Here is a 24,379-nt window from a genome sequence, read left to right as displayed (position 1 = left end):
CTAGATCCTGATTTAGCCAAAGAGGATGAGAGAAACTGCTTCAGTTAAGTTTTCATTTACAGAACAACCTGACCTGATTTTTGAAGCTGAGTGAGTGGAAAGGAAGTAATTTTCAATTCCTGTTAATACCATTTGGATAACTAGAGCACTATCCCCCTAAAAACTGAACCAATGAAACTTTACAAAATCCTAGTAGCAATCAGCCACAGTTACCTTTTCTATCATATCAAGTATCAGAGTTAGCTTATAAGAAATAAATAAATAAAAGCCAGAACATTAGTAAATCCTTATGCCCCTTCCTCAAATCAGTCAGCTCCTCTGTAAAATATAATGATTTCCTCAACAACAATCCTTGCTATTTCTTCTCTAAGGAAAGTTTGCAACATCAAAATGAAATCATGTAAGAAATCAAAATGGGCTGTAATGTTCTACAAGATATGAAGTTAGACTTGTTCCTCAGCTTGATAATATGACTTCTTTCAAGGAAACACCAATTTTACAAGTAGATAACTTTGGCCCATAAAAGTAGCATTTCTAACACAAGAATTGTCTCTGTTTCTCTTTTCATGAAAGATACTACTATGTATCAACACCCATACTCTACTAGCTGAGAAGCAGAACAATCATTTTCCTTAATAGTGATTTAAAATATTTTTTACCATGCATTTCTTTCCCATACATTGAAATATTGAAGATAAAATATTAATAGAAAATAAATAATGTTGATAAATATAATACATGACTTGCACTGTTCAGTTCCTATTACAGTGCTCAGTTATGAAAATAGATCTTAATAAAATTTCATTTGTAGTCCCATAATAGTGTACTTCATGAATGCCAAAGCTATCTTGAGTTGTATGTTTTAAGAATCAACATTTTGGAAGCCCATGTAGAGTTTTAATTTAGGAATCATGCTTATATATACAAGTATATAGTGATAACCTTCAGCAAATGTGAAGAAATAGCAAAATATACATGATTATAATATCTTAATTTTATATTTTTTATTAATATAAATTTATACTTCTTGCCACTTTTAAGTATTTGTACATAGAATTACATTTTGACTTGTATCAATAGTGTGAGTTTTCCTTAAGGAATAAAGCCTTACAAATTAATAGACTGAATAGATGAATGGATGATAGTCAGATTATATATAAAAATAGAACTCTAACCCATTAGCCTTAGCAGCCAGCCCACAAAGTCAAATCATTATCTGTAGCAACCAGCCCAATAAGACAGGCAGTAACCCCTGAAGCAAGTGGTCCCAAACGGCCAGGACTTGATGAATAACCAACAGTTTCCCTAATTTATGCTTCTACATCCAATGTAAGACCAACTGGAAAAATCATATGTACTCCCCTAAAGAATTACATGTATGATGTCCCAATTTTAGTTAGCTTTCCTCCAGCTTCTCATGCCAACAACTTCCAATCAGGGCACGCCTGAATCCATCTCTCTTCTTTTATCTACTATAAATCTTTCCCACTCTTCTGTCTTCCTTTGAGTCTCTTTCAAATGCAGGTAATGGTGTCTGACTTTCTTTCTATAGCAAGGTCATTTAGGTCATCTTCATTTATTTGCATAAAATCATTGAAGTCTCATTTTCCACTTTACCAGTGTTAATAAAAACTGTAATAAACTAATTGGTTATAATTTTCATAAATGAATTTAGTACTGTCTTTATAGATTTGTATCATATATATATATCTGTGAGTATTGTTTAGTATGGCTTGGTATTTTTTTTAATTCATTATAATGTAATTATTCTTCTTAATTTTTTTCAATCTTTGTTATATCTTACAAACTCTCCATATCAGTAAATGTACCTGATTTAAACTAAATGTCTAGTGGACATTTAGATTTGTCCATTTCTTTTTAATATTATTAGTAATGCTTTTATAAATCATCTTGTAACATTTCTTCTTTTTTACATTTCTCATATAAGGATTGATATCTAAGGTTATCTCCATAATGTTTAAAAATTATGTATACACACAATACCCCCAAATAAACACAATCCTGACTTTTCTTTTTCTTTTTTTTTTCTGCTCTTTAGTCACTAAATCTAAGACATATTTTTTCCAATGGTAGTATAGTTTCTAAAAACAAAATTAGAAATTGAACAAATGTGTTCCAGTACCTGTGCTAGTGCAGATGCCTATAGCAAGCTTCAATCTTAAGAAAAAACAAAACAAAACAACACTTAAATACACTTGACATATGACTGTCTGGCTGTCATCACCCTGCTCCATTGCCATACCTCTTTTTTCTTAACAGCTTTTCAGTTGTCAGGAGGCACTGATTTTCATCCACTTTCAATACAGCTTCAACTCAATAAGGTAAAGGTTGGGAAAGATTACGTCCATGGAAACAGGTTAAAAGATCACAGCATGTACTGCTCAAAACAAAGCAGTCCACAAGATTTCCTGGGGACTTTATAGGTCTTTGTATTTCGTTTTCCTTTGAGACAATAATATTGACATGTGAAAAACTCTCTGTATCCCATTTTATATATGAACTTGCTTATAACAGAACTTATTTGTGATTATTTTATCCAGTGAAAGATTTTAAAGCCTCATACTCAATCACACTTTAGTCCTAGATGACCATATGCTGGAGCTACTGTAGAGAGCATTTTGGTTAAACATCATCCATATTTGCTAGAGAAGATGAGAGAGGAAAAGTGGTATAAAAGGGACTGAAGCTGTTCAAAATTCCCTTTATGGAAATACTGAAAATTAAATTAACAAGCTTAGAAGCAAAGTTTCAGTATAATTAAATGAAAAATCTAGTTAATTTTTCTTCATTAGAAATAAACATTATATACTGCTGTAGTAATATTGATTATTTTGGTTCTATCTTTTGCATATTTATACAGATATTTCTATCTAAACATATAAAGCATGCTAAAAACAAAAATGTTACTTTAATCAATATTACTAAGGTATATAATATACATACAATATATTTGTTTTAAGCAGAGAGTTTAGACAAAGTGTACATTATAGAATATTTTTATCACCCCAGAGAGTTTTCCTGTGCCCTCCACTACTCCTACTACTACTAAGTCACTTCAGTCGTGTCCAGCTCTGTGCTCTGCTATCCCTCAAAGCCCACTTCATACTCTGCTCCTCCACCACTGGCCTCTGGTTGTTGTTGTTCAGTTGCTCAGTCGTGCCCAACTCTTTGTGACCCCATGGACTGCAGCACGCCAGGCTTCCCTGACCTTCACCATCTCCTGGAGCTTGCTCAAACTCGTGTCCACTGAGTCGGTGATGCCATCCAACCATCCCATCCTGTGACCTGCTTCTCTACCTGCAGTCGCTAATTTGCTTTGTATCACCACAAATTAATTTCTCCAGTTCTGGTCTAACACACAAATGAAATTTTACAATACAGGCTCCGTTGCATCTGGCATCTATGAGTGTGTTTTAGCAAATCAAACATGTTGTGCTTTTACAGTAGCTTGTTTCTTTTGGTTGCTGAGTTGTGTACTATTTTATGGATATATCAGAAATTGTTTATCAAATCATTAGTCTTGGACATTGAGTTGTTTCCAGTTTTGGGGTCAATATAAATAAAGGTGCTATGCTTAAATATAAGAATTTCCATGAACATAGTTTTAATCTATTTTATTCTCTTGAGTAAATACCCATGCATTGAATTACTATGTAACGTGGTAATTATATACTCAATTCTATGTGACACTTTCTGTTTTCTAAAGTAGTTGCACCATTTTATATTTTAAACAGCAGTGAATGCAGATTCCAGTTGCTTCACAACATTCTTGACACTAGGTGCTTTTAGTCTTTTTAATTTTAGCCATTATAGTAGGTATATAGAGACTTTAACTCCCATTGCCCTAATTGTAATTGTGTTGAACATCTTTTCATGTACTTATTGACTTATATATCTCTTTTTGGAAGTATCTATTCAAAAATATTGATGAATTTACATATAGTAAGATGTAATTGCTTTGCTATAGTGTTCAATGAATTTTGAAGGCATACAGTTGTGTAATCAATACTAGAAGCAATATATAGAACAATTGGATCACTGTAAAAATATCCTCATTATATCCCTTGATTGTAATTTTGACCTATTTTAATTGGGTTGCTTTCTTTCCAATTTCTGAGTGGTAGAAGATAAAGCATATATATATACACATATACGTGTATGTGTGTGTATATATATATATATATATATATTCAAACTTTCTACTGAAATAAATATTATTAATTCCTGGATCTTAATTTTTAATATTGGCATTATTAAGCAGAAATTAAAATTTTGATATTCAGTTTAACATTACTTTATCCTTTACAGTTTTCACCCTATTTAACAAATTAACCTGATTTTGCAAAAATAATATCTTGTGTTTTCTAATAGAAGTTTTACAGTTTTAATTTACTATACTCTTATATGATTTAAAATTTTTGTGGGGAAGGGATCTACAAGAGGTAAAGATCAATGTTGTATTTTAATTTCAAATGAATATACAATTTGTATATCCATCTGAAATAAAGTGGTATTTTATTTGATATTTGTATTCAAATGGATATACAAATATTGCCTTATTCCCAGTCATTGAGAGAAAATTTTTCAGTGTTTTATCATTAAGTGCATATGTGTATACTCGGCTGTGACTGACTCTCAGTGACCCCGTGTACTGCAGCCACCAGGTGCCCTGTCCATAGAATTTTCCAGGCCAGAATACTGAAGTGGGTTGCCATTTCCTGCTCCATTATCATTAAGATGTTCATTGTTTTTATCTTGGTTGATGTCACTTGTTTTTCCAGTTTTCTGAGACTTTTTATCATAAATAACTATAATTTTGATAAATACTTTCTCCCCATCAATCAAAATTATCATTTTTTTAAATCACATATTCTGTTAATGTGTTACATTGATTTGGTTTTCTAATGTCAAGCTGACCTTTCATTGCTAAGATTAGTTCCACATGGCTGGGTTCAATTTGCTATTATTTTGCTAAGGATATTTTAATCTATATTTATGAATAAGTTAGTTTATAATTTTCTTTTCTTGTAGTATTTTTGTCTGATTTTGACATTTGAGTAATGCTGGCCTATTAAAACTAGTTAGAAAGTGTTCTCTCCACTTTTTTTCTGAAAACATTTTTTGGTAGGATTAGTATTATCTTTGCTGAAAATGTTTAGCAGAAATTTCTAGTTAAACTATGAGTTTGGAGTTAACTTGATGCCAAGGTCTTTCATTGTAATTCAATATCTTTAATATATTTATAGGCCCTTAATATTTATATATATACTTTAGTAAGTTTTAGTAATGGAATCTTTCCAGAAATTTTTCTATTTCTTATAGGTTGTCAAATCTCAGTGAATTAGAACAAATTTGTTAAATGAAAATTCTTTATATGTTTGGGTTTAAGTATATCACCTTGGGTTTAAATACATATTCCTTGTTCCCAGTATTCTTTGTTACTTATATTTTGTTTTCCTTGTTTCTTTTGACTGTTTTTTGATATTTTACATTATCATGAAATTGTTTTTAATATTCTCTAATATTCTTTTGTTATCCTTATAATTTAGGATGATGTTCTGACTCTAATCTTGATATGGTCATTTGGACCTTCTCTATTTTATTTTTCTTAGACTAGATAGATATATATCATGTTATTGATCTTATTAAAAACAGCTTTTAGTTTCATTGTTTTTTCTCTTTTGTCTACTATTTTAATGATTTCCATTTTAGTGTTATTATTTAAATTCTTCTACTAACGTTTTATTTGTTCTTCCTTTTCTAGTTTCACATGGAAGACACATAGATGAAAGATTTAGAACTTTATTGTTCCCAATATAAATATTCTGAATTATAAATTTCCCTCTAATCAGTGTGTTAGTTTCATCTTACAATTTTGATATTTTGTGTTTCAATATTGTCCAATTCAGCATATTTTTTGGTATCTTTAGTGATTTCTACTTTGATCCCTGGGCGTTCTTACAAGTGCTTATTCTGTCTCCAAATGTTTGAAGATTTTCCATGTATTTTTTTGTTATAGATTATAATTTGATTCTATTTTGGTCTGACATTGAGATTTGTTCCGTGAACTAGTCTATGATATTTCCTGTGAATGTTACATGTTCATCTGAAAGAAATGCATATACTGCTTGAATAAATATGTTTGAATTTTCACATTATCCTTTATATGAAATAGAATGATATTAGTTAGAAGCTGTGATAAAATTTTAGTTACATCCTTTCTGTAACTCTTCTATTTTTTGTACTATTACTATCATACTTTTACTTCTACACATGTTATAAAACATGTTATATTGTTCTTATTTTCATTTTAAACATTTAGTCATATTTTAAGACAAAGATAAACTTGTCTTCTGTTTCTTATGCATTTACCATTTCCATTTACCATTTTCCATTTACCATTTCTTATGTATTTAGAATTTCTCATTCATATATAGAATCAGTTTTCATCTACTATCATTTTATTTCTATTAGAAGAGCTCCTTTTAACATTTCTTGTAGTACAAGTCTGCTGGAGAATTTTTTCTTTATTTTTCCCTTCAAAAGATTAATGAATCCTTTAGAGATTTGTTGAGTTTGTGTGGTATAGTTTTATCATTTAAGAATATTGTTCCATTGACTTTTGATTTGTTTTGTTCCCAAGAAATTTGCAATTATTATGTTTTTCTCTGTAAGGAATGTATCTTTTTTTTCCTCTCCCTATTTTTTAAACTTTCTCTTTATTATCAATTTTTATTCAGTTGATCTGTTCTTTTTTCCTTTAACATTTTGCTCACTTTACTGGCACAATATGATGATATTATTATAATAATAGAATAAAAGTCTTCCTCCCATTAAAAAAAAAAAAAAAAACTTCACAACATTATAGCATGACCTTGAATTCCTCAAAGAAAATGAATCTCCTTTTATCCTTTCTTAGAATTATGTGCTACAGTGGCCATTTCACCAAGAATGAGAGAATCAAGCCAGAAAATAGCTTTTTATTTTGGGGGATTTTATTTCTTTATTCATAATTTGACTCTAATTAATGATAATCACCAGGTGGATAACCTGTGTTTTTCACTGATTTCAAATGTATTGACATCTCTTAAAATGCAAGAGATTTTCAATTTTAGATTGGAAAAGAGAATGAACACCATTATTGCAATTTATGTATTTCAAAATGCTCAGAGAATTTTAAAGCATCTGTTTATACAACACCAAATATAGGTAGCGTGATTTGAAAGGCCCCCACAAAACCACCTAAATGACAGTTTTAATAGTAGTAGCGTGTCACCTATATTGGATGTATCAATGACTCCCATATTTCTTATTCATGGTGCTTATTCATTGTACATAATACCTGACATGTGCAATATGTATCTGCCCTCCCACTTTGGTTTAAATAAGTGGAAAACTGTTTCCTTCACAGTAAAACAGAGAAATGGTGCCTTATCTATTAATGAATCATTCATTCTTAAGCAGTCCATTGGGTTAAAAAAAATTGGTGTTAACTAGTTGAAGACTGCCTAGATTATTTTAGACTGAGAGGGAATTAAATAGAATGAGAAAAGAATGCTAATTCAGAGAGAAGAATGTGAAAAATGTTGTATTTATTACTTTCCTTTTGCTGTTGCAACTTATAGTAGCTTAAAGCAACACCAATTTATTATCTTACAATTTTGGAGGTCAGAAGTCTGAAGTCAGTTTCACTGGACTAAAGTCAGCATGTCAGCTGGTTGCTTCAGGAGGCTTTGCGAAGTGAATCTGATTTTTCCCTTTTTCTGGCTTCTGGAGGATTCTGCATTCTCACGTTCATAATCTCTTTCTGGCATCACACCAGCCTCTTGTGCAATCATCATATTTCCTATATCTCTGGTATAGTTAAATCTCCCTCTTCAATACTTTTATAAGAACATTGGTAGTTACATTGAAGCCCATCAAATAAGCCATGCTAACCTTCTGCAAGATCTTTAATTTAATCCTATCTGCAAAATCTCAACTGCCCAAGCAATAAGATTCACAAGCTTTAAGTCTTAGAACTTGGATAACTTTGGAGACAAATATTCAGCCTACCACAGTGTAGTTCTATCTTTGCCTAAATTGGGTAGGATTTTTCTCCCATAAAAAATTATTTATATAACATGACCTGTGATTGTTTAGTAGTTAAAATAAGTCTAATCCCCAAAACACTTTTTAAAATTTGTGCTATCTATATAGAATAGTTGTCATGCTTTTTTAATAAAATTTGATCTTAACTTACCAAAGTAAAACTGACATGTTACTGACATGTCTCTTCTCAATGCCTGATTAACTGTCCTATTTTTCAGTGACCTTTCAAATTTAAACTAATTATGTTGGCCACCCTACTCCAGTATGATTTCATCCAAACCATAGTTAGTTAATTACACCCGCAAAGACCCTATTTCCAAATAAGATCACATTTTGAGGTAATGAGGGTTAGCACTTAATATACATATATGAAAGAAAGTGAAAGTCACTCAGTTCAGTTCAGTTCAGTTCAGTCGCTCAGTCGTGTCTGACTGTTTGCGACCCCGTGAATCGCAGTACGCCAGGCCTTCCTGTTCATCACCAACTCCCGGAGTTCACTCAAACTCACGTCCATCGAGTCAGTAATACCATCCAGCCATCTCATCCTCTGTCATCCCCTTCTCCTCCTGCCCCCAATCCCTCCCAGCATCAGAGTCTTTTCCAATGAGTCAACTCTTCGCATGAGGTGGCCAAAGTACTGGAGTTTCAGCTTTAGCATCAGTCCTTCCAAAGAACACCCAGGGCTGATCTCCTTCAGAATGGACTGGTTGGATCTTCTTGCAGTCCAAGGGACTCTCAAGAGTCTTCTCCAACACCACAGTTCAAAAGCATCAATTCTTCAGCACTCAGCCTTCTTCACAGTCCAACTCTCACATCCATACATGACCACAGGAAAAACCATAGCCTTGACTAAATGGACCTTTGTTGGCAAAGTAATCTCTCTCCTTTTCAATATGCTATCTAGGTTGGTCATAATTTTCCTTCCAAGGAGTAAGCATCGTTTAATTTCATGGCTGCAGTCACCATCTGCAGTGATTTTGGAGCCCCAAAAAATAAAGTCTGACACTGTTTCCCCATCTATTTCCCATGAAGTGATGGGACCAGATGCCATGATCTTAGTTTTCTGAATGTTGAGCTTGAAGCCATCATGTCCAATTTTGCAACCCTATGAATTATGCAGTTCACGAAATTCTCCAGGCCACAATGCTGGAGTGGACAGCCATTTCTTTCTCCAGGGGATCTTCCCAACCTGAGGGACTGAACTCAGGTCTCCCACATTTTGGGCAGATTCTTTACCAGCTGAGCCACCAATGAAGCCCTATATATATATATATATATTATATGATTTTGAGGGACACGTAATTCAATTGATAGCAGATTGTGAGGTGGAAAACCACTGACTTACACCAGAGTCTGTATTTCATAAATGAGATAATAGAGCCCAAGAAGGCTTGAGGAACTAGCAAAGATCACCAGTGAATGATATAGCTCTAGCTGATTTAATAAATCAAGGTTCCTAATTCCCACCCCAGAGGTCTTTCTGAATTACTTGAATTGACTCTGTTTTGGATAATTAGGGTTAGATTTTGACACTTCCTGTCTGATTTCAGCTGGTGTGTACCCTGGGTATGCATGTTTTAAACAAGCCTGACTTTAACATTATCTGACAAGACTCTCAGCCCAAGAGAATGCTTGTGAAATTGCTTCATAAAAGGAATCTTGGCAGCTCATCCCATCTCAATTGTAATTCCAAAGAAATTGCCCATCAATTTTATATATGTCCTTATTTGTGCCAAACAACTTTATCATGTCAGACACAGCAAGGATGATTAATTTACTTATACTTCACTCAATAAGCCATCAGGGTAGTATCTCACCTTTTCTTTTTTTTCTCATCTACAGTATTTCTGGAGAGTGCTTACCTCGTTAAAACTTTCCCAGGTTTAATAAAAATTTCTATTATAACAACAATTTAGCAGCTTAGAAGCAGCATCCTGAGAGCTATCTTCAGAAATTATCAGAAACTTTGGCATAGAATTCAGATAATAAGGATTTAAAATAATTTTTGTGTTACTACATATTAATTTGAAATTTCAAGTAAGTGGCATCAATGTTATTTAGATTCTTCCATCATCCTATGGCAGTCAGAAGATCAACAGATTTATTTACATAAAGTTTATGTTAGTTTGTAATTTACAATGTTCAGTATGAAGCTAGTTACTACTTTAGAGAACAATTGGGATTGTGTTGCCTGGAGCTACTACATACTTTTCATAGAAACAACATAAGCCTAAGCAAATTAGAAAATTTCAATTGGTGTTGAGGCCAAAATTTACCTTTTGACCCTCAGTGTAGTTCTCTCCCCATGCCATGTTCATCACAAATGAAACTGGAAACATGGAGAGTAGACAATACCTTGTTGTGCTCAGTGTCAATGAGAACAAAGGATGCAGTGGGATTCAGTCTCATTTAAGTATTTGTTTATTCCTCTACAGTAGCCAGATTTTTCTTACCAAACTGTAAAATTAGATTTGATTCCTATCCCAAGTCAAATACTGCTGCTACTGCTGCTGCTACTAAGTCACTTCAGTTGTGTCCGACTCTGTGAGACCCCATAGACGGCAGCCTACCAGGCTCCCCCGTCCCTGGGATTCTCCAGGCAAGACCATTGGAGTGGGTTGCCATTTCCTTCTCCAAGTCAAATATTGGGGAATGGTAATCCTGGTAAAGCTGCATAACTCTTCATCATTACATTCAGAATGATCTTTAGGATAACCCATCTGAATCTGCTTATACCAGTCATTGCAGAAATTCTGCATTGAATAAATATGCTTTCAGGTTTCTGTAGAACGTTGATTGTGTGTGTGTGCTCGGTTGTGTCCAACTCTGTGATTCTATGGACTATAGCCTGCCAGGCCCCTCAGACCATGGGATTTTATAGGTAAGAATACTGGCGAGGTTGCCATTTCTTTCTCCAGGCGATCTTCCTGACCCAGGGATTGAACCTGCATCTCCTGTGTCTCCTGCATAGCAGGTGGATTCTTTACCAAAGGAGCCATCAGCTTATTCATTTTTAAAAATGTAAATATTGCAGAGTAATTGTCTGCAAGTCCCAGTTTAAAAATAAGAATCTTTTTAAAAAGTTAATTACAAATGTTTTCTTAATATGTGGAACTCTGAAGTGCTGAAAATAATTAAATATTCAAAATCAAATTTTGATGAGGTTTAGCGATATTTTTAATATAGAAAATTGGCTTTTCTTGCAAACTGTTTGTAAGTAGTATTTTCTTCTTAGGAATAATAGTTTAACAAATAGCTGTTTTAATCAGAGAAGATAGAAAACTGTAGGAGAACAAAATTTGCCACCCCAAAATGTCTCTAGCATGCAGATTATTTTAAGCTGAAAATAATCAGACCTCAGAGAAAGACTCAAGGCAACGATTTTACATTCCCTCTATCTGCCTAAAAGAACATATACAAAGGACAGGGTTGATCACTATCAGTTCACTTCAGTGTCTCAGTTGTGGCCAACTCTTTTTGACCCTATGGACTACAGCATGCCTGGCTTCCCTGTCCATCACCAACTCCCAGAGCTTGCTCAAACTCATGTCCAGCGAGTCAGTGATGTCATCCAACAATCTTATCCTCTGTTGTATCCTTCTTCTCCTGCCTTCAATTTTTCCCAGCATCAGGGTCTTTTCACATGAGTCAGTTCTTCACATCAGGTGAGCAAAGTATTGGAATTTCAGCTTCATCAGTCCTTCCAGTGAATATTCAGGATTGATTTCCTTTAGGATGGACTGGTTGGATCTCCTTGCAGTCCAAGGGACTTTCCAACACCACAGTTCAAAAGCATCAATTCTTCGGTGATCAACTTTCTTTGTAGTCCAACTCTCACATCCGTACATGACTACTGGAAAACCATAACTTTGACTAGATGGACCTTTGTTGGCAAAGTAATGTCTCTGCTTTTTAATATGCTGTCTAGGTTGGTCATAGCTTTTCTTTCAAGGAGCAAGTGTCTTTTAATTTCAAGGCTGCATTCACCATCTGCAGTGATTTTGGAGCCCCCCAAAATAAAGTCTGTCACTGTTTCCATTGTTTTCCCATCTATTTGCCATGAAGTGATAGGACCAGATGCTATGATCTTAGTTTTTCTAATGTTGAGTTTTAAGCCAACTTTTTTTATGATGATCACCATAGATAGCCCTAATATGAACTAGGTGTGTAGATAGGGATGAAACCAGCAAAGTCTCTTTGCTAGAATTCATCTCTGTGCCCCATTGTTTCTGCATGGGTCAGCAAACATTTGTTTACCATTGAGTTGCTTTTCCATCTTCATATGACTTTCCTTTTTCCCCTTTGCAGTCCTAAACTGTTCCCCCCAACATCTTTTGTCTTTAGCCAAAGATGGCTTTAAGGTGATGGCATCAGCCATTTTGGCAAGTTATCAGTTCCTCTGGGTCTCTTCCATGTAAACATATTATTAAACATCTGTTTGATTTTTTCCTGCTAAGGTGTCTCATGTCATTTTAATTCTTAGATCACCAGAAGAACCTGAGATGGTGGAGGAAATTTCCTTCCTCCTTGATAAAATGTTTCAACACAAATACCCTCAAGTTGACTATCATGAAAATAAATAGCATTTATTTAAAATAGTGTCTTGAATTTTTGAAATGTCTGAGATTATGAGAAAGATAATTTTTTTCATACCTAAAACATATACTTTTTTCATTTTTTTGGTCAACAAATAGAATTTTTCTTTTTCTCTTTTTAAAAATATTGTGAACAAGTAAGTGTGAATTTCAAGCTGAAAACTCTGAAAACTCTGCTTGCCAAGAGACAGCATTTGCAAAATATAACACAGTTGTTCATTTCCCTCTGAAAGTCTTTTACTACCCTATGTTCTTTGGGAAATCTGTTTCTTACTGTCGCCTCCAAATGGGAAATAGCTAAGAAACCAGTAGAATTATTTCCCAAGGAAGTTCCTTTATATGGATAGCCTGTAGACTCTGTAAAGCAAAGAATATTGCCCACCATCCAGTTCTACAAGAATCAAGTAATTAGTCCCTATATTTATTGACCTCTAAGACACCCTGAAAGGAATTAAAGACAAAGATAAGAATGAGGCTCTGGGAAAACAGGTATTACTAACCCATAGACTGAGCGACTTCACTTTCACTTTTCACTTTCATGCATTGGAGAAGGAAATGGCAACCCACTCCAGTGTTCTTGCCTGGAGAATCCCAGGGACGGGGAGCCTGGTGGGCTGCCATCTATGGAGTTGCACAGAGTCGGACACGACTGAAGTGACTTAGCAGCAGCAGCAGCCGCAGCCCCTAGATAACTAGAAACATTTCAGGAGAAAATGTTTATGAACCTGGATTCTTCTATCTTTCCAAACTCAGAATAGTAGTAAAATCACTGGTTGAGAAATCTATTCCTTCTGACTAGCAGTAACCTACCAAGATGTGTGCTTGACTGTTGCTGCTGCTGCTAAGTCACTCCAGTCGTGTCCAACTCTGTGCGACCCCATAGACAGCAGCCCACCACGCCCCGCCGTCCCTGGGATTCTCCAGGCAAGAACACTGGAGTGGGTTGCCATTTCCTTCTCCAATGCATGAAAGTGAAAAGTGAAAGTGAAGTCGCTCAATCATGTCCGACTCTTAGTGACCCCATGGACTGCAGCCTACCAGGCTCCTCCGTACATGGCAGGAGGAGCATTTTCATTTCCTCCATCCATTTTCTAGGCAAGAGTACTGGAGTGGGTTGCCATTGCCTTCTCCGAGATTACCTATAAATTCTATCTAAAGAAAAATTTAAAGTGGCTTTCCTCTACCATCAGGTGCTCAAAAGTTACATTTTAAAATTTATTATTTAATCTAAATCTTCAAACTGTTGTTAGCAGAAAATCTTCAGAGAAATCTTATTTGGGAGGCCAATATATAAAACTAGTTAAAGTGAAGCTGTTTTGGTGGTAAGGGACCTAGACCCCTGAAGCCTCCTTGAGAAACCCTTAAGGCAGTGGTAGGGGTCACACAGGCAAAATGAATGAACGGAGGTATGTAAGACAGTAGGAAGCTGTGCGGCAGTGCTTGACTGTACATGGCCCTTTACTGGTGTCCTCACCCTGCAACACACACAGCGCTCCCCTGCTCCTGGACTACAGTCCTCAGCAAGTCCTTAGGAAAGAAAAAACAGAAACTCACAGCTCTTACTTTGTGGGTGTTTTTTTTTTTTTTCAGTCGACAGAGCAAAAAGGTGAATGCTGTATACAAGTTAATGTGAATGAGTAGTATCCCCCAGATATTTTCTGAAAGATTTGAAACTGTGAAGAGACATGAAATCTATTCAGAATCAGTTTCTTAAGAATATATGGGAGTTAAAGAAAGTTCCTTTCCAAACTCATAAATTTAAAATCTCCCCTGATTATTTTTAAGAAATGCAAATACTACACCGGAAAAGCAGAACAGATTTGTGGAGTGGGAAAACAGAGAATTTACTTTAAAAAGGTGACTTGAATATAACCTTGACTGAGTGAAGTCATATGAAAGGAGTTAACTCCTTAAGAACTGTCTAGTTGGTTTGTCTCTGCCAACTCTGTGATAGAATCCAAGTTGTTTTTAGCCTAGATATTTGAACTACCTCATTAATGTCTCATTAAACATTAAAAGGTCAGAATAAATGATCCCTTTATAATCATCTATCCCATCTGACCCATGCTTCCAGTCTAGAGGTGGTAGATCCATTCTCAATGCCATCAATGCCATAAGCATTTTCAGACAGTTCACATTATAATTGTTAAAAATATTCAATTTTCTATCAGGATAGTGTAGCTTATTTTTAAAAAAATAGCAAGATGTGTTTAATTTTTTCTTCCTCAGTGTTATATCAGGAAGCCTTATATTTTAGGAAATGTTTATATTCATTTCTTTTTTTTTTACCATTTAATTAATTTATTTTTTTTAATTTTATTTTTAAACTTTACATAATTATATTAGTTTTGCCAAATATCAAAATGAATCCATCACAGGTATACATGTGTTTCCCATCCTGAACCCTCCTCCCTCCTCCCTCCCCATACCATCCCTCTGGGTCGTCCCAGTGCACTAGCCCCAAGCATCCAGTATCGTGCATCGAACCTGGCTACTTCTTCCAATATTAATGTAGAGATATGATTGTTGGAGAGGATAGAGGTTTATTGACCTTGCTCTCATCACCTGAAACTCAGTCATATAAATGTGGCATTTGGCAAAGTGGACATAGAGTACACACAGGAACTGACAAGAAAATGAGAGAAAATAGGATTTAAAAAGAAGAAAACTTGTTCCTGCAAAATGAAATTCTCTTGAGGGTGTTGGAGCTGTATCAGATTGAGCAGTTGATTTCTTAAAAGCTATATTTTTGGTTTCATCTTACCATGGAGAAGGATTAAAGACAAAAGTGGGTGTTATCCTTTACAATTAGTGTGCTGATTGATATTCTTTTGAGTGTAAGTATCAAAACCCATGTGAAATAATTAAAACTCATTTAGGGCTTCCCTGTTGACTCAGACAGTAAAGCATCTACCTGTGGTGCAGGAAACTCTAGTTGGGAAGATCCCCTGGAGAAGGGAATAGCTACCCACTCCAGGATTCTTGCCTGGAGAATCCCATGGACATAGGAGGCTGGTGGGCTATAACCCATGGAGTTGCAAAGATTTGGACACGACTGAGCTACTAACACACACGCAGAGAAATTTATTTAAACTTACAGAAAATGTCTCACTGAACCAAAACATAGAGATAAACCTAAGATTTCTTTTACTTTAAATTTTTTTTTTTTACTTAACAGAACATCCTGGAAGTCATCCATGTCAGATCAAGTGGCTCCTTCCAGATATTGTAATAACTGCATAAGTCCCAGCTGTGTGATACCCACTGCATTGTTTGTACCGTTTCCAGTGGGTGGGTATTGGTATTTCCCATGATTTGTTTTTACATATAATGTCATCACACATACCTTGTGGACACATATTTTATAGTGTGGAGTATATATTTAGGATGAATTCAGAGCAGAAAAGATATGTTTGTACTAATTGTTGTTTTGCCTAAAGTTTTCGCTTTCATCTCAGGTTCAAAGAATTTGTTAACAAAATAAGCCACTCACTATTTACAGATAAATAATACAAATATTTATTAGAGAATTATCTAGCTTACTTTCAATATACTAACATTCAAAGAAGAGAAATAGAGCAGAGGAATCATCACCAAATTGGGTTTTGACCAACAGCCAGATTTAATCAGCACTGGGAAGTCCCATCACAGCACATCTAGAGTCTCAATTGGGAAAAAGTCCCAGGCAGTGCATCCACTGCATGGGTAAGACCTCAAAGATTGCAGCTGGGGCTTCCTGCTTATAATCCCAGGACACAAATTGATTTCATCATCAATCTGTGACCAAATTGCAGCTCTGGTTTCATGTTAATGCTGTTGATATTGTCATGTAAAACTCAGAATGTTACTAAGCCTGGAGTTTGGTTGCCCAGGTCCCCTCCAAGGGCTCAACATCTCAAGATTCCTCCTCCATCTTATCTAAGCTGCTGCAAGTCTTGCACTCACAGCAGGCAAATACTCAGTCAACTCACCATCAGGGTAGGGTCTAGGTAGGTTAGAAGCAAGGTCAGAGTCTACTCTGCTTGGTCTCTGAAGCCTAAACAGGACTATTTATATAATTTCCCTAACAATTGTCAAATCCCTTTCTTAGGTATAGTCCAATTTTGTACTTCCACAGGAATAAATTAGACTACTGCTTTCTTCATACTGCTGCTTTCTCTTTTCTTTCTTCTCTTTCTTCTTTCTTCATACTACTGCTTTCTCTCCCACAGAGTGTGTTGTTTAGCTTTACATATTTGACTAATTTCAAGAGAAATTTTATCCGCATATTTTATTATGAGAAAAAAAGTCTTCTCACATGTTATGATGGTAAATCTTACTTGGTGAACTGTCTTAACTATTTTGTGTGTCTGAGAGCCTACATTTGTATAATAATTTTGGATTCCGGTCAGTGTTTATTTTTTTAAAAGCTCATTTTATGTTAGGTAAGTGATTATGTTAGCCTATTTTTTGTGTGATATTTGTTGAAAATATTTTCCTTTCACTTGTTCCATTTTCCTTATTACAAAAAGTTCTTTTTTTAAGTGGCTAAATTATCCATCTTCTCTTTTATTGCTTCTAAATTTTAACAAAATGTTAAAATCACTTCCCTACCCAGGTTATAAATTAATATTGTTTTTGCTTTACATTTAAATACATATCTATACCTATGCCTATATCTGTATCTATCTACACTGTGGTAAGAACAAAACCTGAGGCATACCCTCCTAACAAAACTTTGAGTGTAAAATAGTGTTTTAAAGCATAGGTAGAATATTGTACATCACATCTCTAGAACTTACTCATCTTGCTTAACTGAAACTTTATGATTTATAGGAATAATCTTTGATTAGTAAATTTCCATTCCCGTCTCCCTCTAGCACATGGCAACCAGTCTTCCACTCTTTGACTCAATGACATGACATTGACATGACATTGAAGTCGCTCAGTAGTGTCCAACTCTTTGCAGCCCCATAGACTGTGGCCTACCAGGCTCCTCCGTCCACGGAATTTTCCAGGCAAGAGTACTGGAGTGGGCTGCCATTTCCTTCTCCAGGAGATCTTCCCAACCCAGGGATCAAACCCGGGTCTCCCTCATTGTAGGCAGATGCTTTACTGTCTGAGCCACCAGGGAAGTCCAAAGAATTTGACTGTTTCAGATAATCCATATAAGTGGAATTCTGCTTTACATTTGTATCACAGACCATTTGAAAATTGTTTATTACTAACAAGTTAATAATTTAAGTTCAACTCCACTGGGCAATTCTTCTGGCCTTGGCTAGGAACACTGATGCATCTGCACCCAACTCCCTGTCCCTTGCAGGACATTTGGTCTTAGCTAAAAGACTAGAGATCTCTTTAAGAAAATTAGAGATACCAAGGGAAAATTTAATTCAAAGATGGGTACAATAAGGGACAGAAACAGTACAGACCTAACAAAAGCAGAGGATATTAAGAAGAGGTGTCAAGAATACACAGAAGAACTATACAAAAAAGATCTTCATGACCCAGACAACCATGATGCTGTAATCAGTCACCTAGAGCCAGGCATCCTGGAGTGTGAAGTCAAATGGGCCTTAGGAAACATCACTACGAACAAAGCTAGTAAAGGTGATGGAATTCCAGTTGAGCTATTTCAAATTCTAAAAGATAATGCTGTGAAAGTGCTGCACTCATTATGCCAGCAAATTTGGAAAACTCAGCATTGGCCACAGGACTGCTACAGGCATTGACAAAGAAAGGCAATGCCAAATAATGGTCAAATTACCACACAATTGCACTCATCTCACATGCTAGCAAAGTAATGCTGAAAATTCTCCAAGCTAGGCTTCAACAGTATGTGAAAGGAGAAATTCCGGATGTTTAAGCTGGATTTAGAAAAGGCAGAGGAACCAGAGATCAAATTACTAACATCTGTTGCATCATAGAAAAAACCAGAGAATTCCAGAAAAACATCTACTTCTGCCTCATTTACTACACTAAAGGCTTTGACTGTGTGGATCACAACAAACGATAGGAAATTCTTCAAAAGACGGGAATACCAGACCACCTGACCTGCCTCCTGAGAAATCTGTATGCAGGTCAAGAAGCAACAGTTAGAACTGGAAACGAAACAACGGACTGGTTCCAAATTGGGAAAGAGTACGTCAATGCTCTATACTGTCACCTGGCTCATTTAACTTCTATGCAGACTATGTCATGTGGAATGATGAATGTGGATGAAGCCCTAGATGGAATCAAGATTGCTAGGAGAAATATCAATAACCTCAGATATGCAGATGACAGCATCCTTATGGCAGAAAGTGAAGAGGAACTTAAGAGCCTCTTGATGAAAGTGAAAGAGAAAAGTGAAAAAGTTGGCTTAAAACTCAACTTTCAGAAAACTAAGATCATGGCATCTGGTCCCATCCCTTCATGGTAAATAGATGGGGAAATAGTGAAAAAAGTGAGAGCCTTTATTTTCTTGGGCTCCAAAATCACTGCAGATGGTTACTGTAGCCATGTAATCAAAGGACACTTGCTCCTTGGAAGAAAAGCTATGTCCAACATAGACAGCATATTAAAAAGCAGAGACATTATGTTGCTGGGTCTGTCTAGTCAAAGCTGTGCTTTTTCCTGTAGTCATGTATGGGTGTGAGAGTTGGACCATAAAGAAAGTTGATTAAAATAGGACTGATGCCATGATATATACCATGATAATCACCCCCTGCTATAAATCAAGGCTGCCCCCCATCAAGGTAGTTTACCAGTTCATTTCTATACCCTTCTAGAGATTTATCTGCACATGCATGTGCATACCAAAACTGTATCATAAATATACATCCTATCTTGCAACCTGCTGGTTTTGGTCAATTATTTCCACCATTTCATTTAAATAAAATTTCAGATCAGCCATATTAAACATTTTTAATTGACTTAAATATCTTTATAACTTTTTATACCTAAAAACCATATGCTATATGAAAAATTTTGAACTCCTGTAAAAGTTTTTGTTTATGATTTTTAAGATGTCAGACACTAGAACTATACTACACTCTATACTAGCACAGCAATATTTGGCTCATTGTTCTCTTCCAGACTTTGAACTCCTGACTTAGGTTTAGTTTTTTTGTTTGTTTTTTCCTAATCTGAGAGAGTATTGAATAGTGGTTAATGCCTGACGATCTTGAAGCTAGAGTACAGCTCTGACAGTCTCTAGTTGTGTGATGTTAGACAACTTATATAATCCTGCTGTTTCTCCTACAGTTACTCAATGTGTAAACTGGAAATGATAAATACCATCACTAACTGATCATAAAATGCACATTTTTTTTCTCTCTCTAATATCTCTTATACCTCACAATCAATGTAGTAGCTTATTCATCATCTTTCTTTTCTGTTTTATTGGCACATAGCAATGGTAGATCTTAGGTCTTATAATCAATGTTACAGTGGTATCATAGATTAAATAAGTTATAAAGTTACATACTTTCTAGAGTGATGTTATGTTTAAGTAGAGATAGAGAAAGAGAGGATGATGAGCTTAGAACATTGATTAGCTTGAAGTATTTTTATTATTGACAATACTGATGGGATAAATGAGAGATTTAATAGAAATTTTCTCATCTTCAACCCATCATTAAGATCTATTAAAAATAATTAAAATTTTAAAAGAACTATTAAATCCAAATTAAATTTAATTTTTTGGAGGAGATATACTATTCTCTTTTGTGACATAAGATGAACTGCTTTTAAAAAATAAACAGTTCCGTGGATTTCTAAAAGTTGTAGGAAAAAGTTAGCAAGACAAAACTCTTAGAAAAAGAACACTCCTGAAGGTATTCTTACAACAGTATCACTGAGGGATTCAGGCTCTAATTAGCAGAGTTAATGAAGATTTAAAGTGTAAATTGGACAATTAATGAAGGTGATAACTATACTTAGCTATAGGATATTTATAATTAGCATTTGAAATGAAGTATGGTTTTTAAATTTCAATACTGAGTCAATAATAAAATATCTTTTGGGCCATAAGTTTCAGGATGGTTTATTAATTCTGAAAAAATCACTAATGATAAAATTATTTTTTCTAAATTGTAAAAAATGTGTTGAGAATTGCAAGTTTGGTGAGCTAAAATATTCAACCAATCTTTGGAAACTCATGAGAGAGTATATAGAAAGTTAAGCTAGATCATTTTCTAGATTTTAAAATAAATGTGAATTTGATTTACAATCTGAAAAGAAGTTGATGAATTTTTTCCATTTAGACCATTATGATTATCTTGAAAATTATGGCTAACCCCACAGCAATCAGAGAAGATAAAGAAACAAAAGGAATACAAATTGGAAAAGAAGAAGTAAAACTGTATCATTGATTATAAGACCTAAGATACACCATTTCTATGTGCCACTAAAAAAGAAAATAAAGCTGATGAATAGCTACTACATTTTTTATACTAATTTATTTATTTTAACTGGAGGCTAATTACTTTACAATATTGTAGTGGTTTTTAACATACATTGACATGAATCAGCCACAGGTGTACATGTATTGCCCATCCAGAACCCCCCTCCCTCCTTCCTCCCTATCCCATCCCCCAGGGTCATCCCAGTGCACCAGTCCTGAGCACCCTGTCTCATGCATCAAACTTGGACTGATGATACACTTCACATATGATAATATACACATTTCAGTGCTACATTCTCAAATCATCCTACCCTTGCCCTCTCCCACAGACTCCAAAAGACTGTTCTTTACGTCTGTGTCCCTTTTGCTGTCTCACATATAGGGTCATCATTACCATCTTTCTAAATTCCATATATATGCGTTAGTATACTGTATTGGTGTTTTTCTTTCTGACTTACTTCATTCTGTGTAATAGGCTCCAGTTTCATCCACCTCATTAGAACTGATTCAAATGAATTCTTTTTAATGGCTGAGTAATATTCCACTGTGTATATGTACCACACTTTCTTATCCATTCATCTGCCGATGGACGTCTAGGTGGCTTCCATGCCCTATCTATTGTAAACAGTGCTGCGATGAACATTGGGGTACACGTGTCTCTTTCAATTCTGGTTTCCTTGGAGTGTATGCCCAGCAGTGGGATCGCTGGGTTGTATGGCAGTTCTATTTCCAGTTTTTTAAGGAATCTCTACATTGTTTTCCAGAATAGCTGTACTAGTTGGCATTCCCATCCCAGTGTAAGAGGGTTCCCTCTTCTCGCCACCCTCTCCAGCATTTATTGTTTGTAGACTTTTTGAAAGCAGCTATTCTGACCAGCATGACATGTTACCTCATTGTGGTTTTGATTTGCATTTCTCTGATAATGAGTGATGTTGAGCATGCTTTCATGTGTTTGTTAGCCATCTGTATGTCTTCTTTGGAGAAATGTCTATTTAGTTCTTTGGCCCACTTTTTGATTGGGTCATTTATTTTTCTGGTATTGAGCTTCATGAGCAGTTTGTATATTTTTGAGATTAATTATTTGTCAGTTGCTTCATTTGCTATTATTTTCTCCCTTTCTGAAGGCTGTCTTTTCACCTTGCTTACAGTTTCCTTCATTGTGCAAAAGCTTTTAAGTTTAATTAGGTCCCATTTGTTTATTTTTGCTTTTATTTCCATTATTATGGGAGATGGGGCATAAAAAATCTTGCTCTGATTTATGTCAGAGAGTGTTTTGCCTATGTTTTCCTCTAGGATATTTATAGTTTCTGGTCTTACATTTAGCTCTTTAATCCATTTTGAGTTGATTTTTGTGTATGGTGTTAGAGTGTTCCACCTTCATTCTTTTACAGGTGGTTGACCAGTTTTCCCAGCACCACTTGTTAAACAGATTGTTTTTAATCCTTTGTATATTTTTGCCTCCTTTGTCAAAGATAAGGTGTCCATAGGTGTGTGGATTTATCTCTGGGCTTTCTATCTTGTTCCATTGATCTATATTTCTGTCTTTGTGCCAGTACCATACTGTCTTGAGGACTGTGGCTTTGTAGTATAGTTTGAAGTCAGGCAGGTTGACTCCTCCAGTTCCATTCTTCTTTCTCAAGATTGCTTTGGCTATTCGAGGTTTTCTGTATTTCCATACAAATGGTGAAATTATTTGTTCTGGTTCTGTGAAAAATATCGTCAGTAGCTTGATAGGGATTGCACTGAATCTATAGATTGCTTTGGGTAGTATACTCATTTTCACTATATTCATTCTTCCAATCCACGAACATGGTATATTTCTCCATCTATTTGTGTCACCTTTGATTTCTTTCATCAGTGTTTTATAGTTGTCTATATATAGGTCTTTTGTTTCTTTAGTTAGATTTATTCCTAGGTATTTTATTCTTTTTGCCACAATGGTGAATGGGATTAGTTTTCTTTCTTTCTGTTTTCTCATTGTTAGTGTATAGGAATGCAAGGGATTTCTGTGTATTAATTTTATATCCTGCAACTTTACTATATTCATTGCTTAGCTCTAGTAGTTTTCTGGTGGTGTCTTTATAGTTTTCTATGTAAAGGATCATATCATCTGCAAACAGTGAGAGTTTTACTTTTTCTTTTCCAATCTGGATTCCTTTTATTTCTTTTTCTTCTCTGATTGCTGTGGCTAGAACTTCCAAAACTATATTGAATAGTAGTGGTGAGAGTGGGCACCCTTATCTTGTTCCTGACTTTAGGGGGAAAATGCTTTCAATTTTTCACCATTGAGGATAATGTTTGCTGTGGGTTTATCATATATGGTTTTTATTTTGTTGAGGTAAATTATGTTGCCAAATTCAGACTTAAATTGAAGAAAGTAGGGAAAACCACTAGACCATTCAGGTATGACCTAAATCAAATCCCTTATGATTATACAGTGGAAGTGAGAAATAGATTTAAGGGCCTAGATCTGATAGATAGAATGCCTGATGAACTATGGAATGAGGTTTGTGACATTGTACAGGAGACAGGGATCAAGATCATTCCCATAGAAAAGAAATGCAAAAAAGCAAAATGGCTGTCTGGGGAGGCCTTACAAATAGCTGTGAAAAGAAGAGAAGTGGAAAGTAAAGGAGAAAAGGAAAGATATAAACATCTGAATGCAGAGTTCCAAAGAATAGCAAGGAGAGGTAAGAAAGCCTTCTTCAGTGATCAGTGCAAAGAAATAGAGGAAAACAACAGAATGGGAAAGACTAGGGATCTCTTCAAGGAGATCCCTTGACCAAAGGAACATTTCATGCAAAGATGAGCTCGATAAAGGACAGAAATGGTATGGACCTCACAGAAGCAGAAGATATTAAGAACAGATGGCAAGAATACACAGAAGAACTGTACAAAAAAGATCTTCATGACCCAGATAATCACAATGGTGTGATCACTGACACAGAGCCAGACATCCTGAATGTGAAGTCAAGTGGGCCTTAGAAAGCATCACTATGAACAAAGCTAGTGGAGGTGATGGAATTCCAGTTGAGCTATTCCAAATCCTGAAAGAAGATGCTGTGAAAGTGCTGCACTCAATATGCCAGCAAATTTGGAAAACTCAGCAGTGGCCACAGGACTGGAAAAGGTCAGTTTTCATTCCAATCCCAAAGAAAGGCAATGCCAAAGAATGCTCAAACTACCGCACAATTGCACTCATCTCACACGCTTGTAAAGTAATGCTCAAAATTCTCCAAGCCAGGCTTCAACAATATGTGAACCCTGAACTTCCTGATGTTCAAGCTGGTTTTAGAAAAGGCAGAGG

Source organism: Bos indicus x Bos taurus, chromosome 11 (assembly GCF_003369695.1).
Source record: "Bos indicus x Bos taurus breed Angus x Brahman F1 hybrid chromosome 11, Bos_hybrid_MaternalHap_v2.0, whole genome shotgun sequence".
Lineage (NCBI taxonomy): Eukaryota > Metazoa > Chordata > Mammalia > Artiodactyla > Bovidae > Bos > Bos indicus x Bos taurus.
This window is presented reverse-complemented; position numbering follows the sequence as displayed.